This window comes from Montipora foliosa, chromosome 7, assembly GCF_036669935.1.
Source record: "Montipora foliosa isolate CH-2021 chromosome 7, ASM3666993v2, whole genome shotgun sequence".
Classification (NCBI taxonomy): Eukaryota; Metazoa; Cnidaria; class Anthozoa; order Scleractinia; family Acroporidae; genus Montipora; species Montipora foliosa.
Genome location: NC_090875.1, coordinates 31,309,057 through 31,309,609, shown reverse-complemented (window position 1 = coordinate 31,309,609; position 553 = coordinate 31,309,057).

Sequence of the window (553 nt, the reverse complement as noted above, 5' to 3'; positions counted from 1 at the left end):
AACTCAAGAAAGTTGAAAACGCGCGCATTGAAACTATTTTCATGATTTTTAAGAGCACCGTAGAAACGATGACAATTGCTGTATAATTTTGGTTTTATTCGTGACCAGTTAAGGCTCTTTAATTTGCCAAGGCGAAACGTGAAATGTTTTGTATAAAATTCGACGGAGCAAAATATGGCATTAAGAACCCATTTTGTGATTTACGATAAGCTGTAGTTCATAGTTTATGACAGCTCCTCGATGATACGCGCCTTTTGATTCGTCAGTTTAGCCAGCCATATTTCGCATTACGGTTGCTTGACCAATCTATCCTGCTTGATTCAGGTGCCAAGTTTTCTCGTGACGTATTTTACTTCACGGCTTCTTCTTGCAATCTCCGTCAGTTCAAGTTTTGGTTCTCGTGCTTAGCGTTTGGGCTAAGTTGAAGTTGGAAAAGAAAAAAAAAAACCGTTGGCCGTCCAACTCGTTTATTAATGGGCGGGGACCTGAAATGCAAGTGCAGCGTCAAGCTAGGGATTGAGAGTGCCGTTCAGACTATGCGATCGCTCACCGA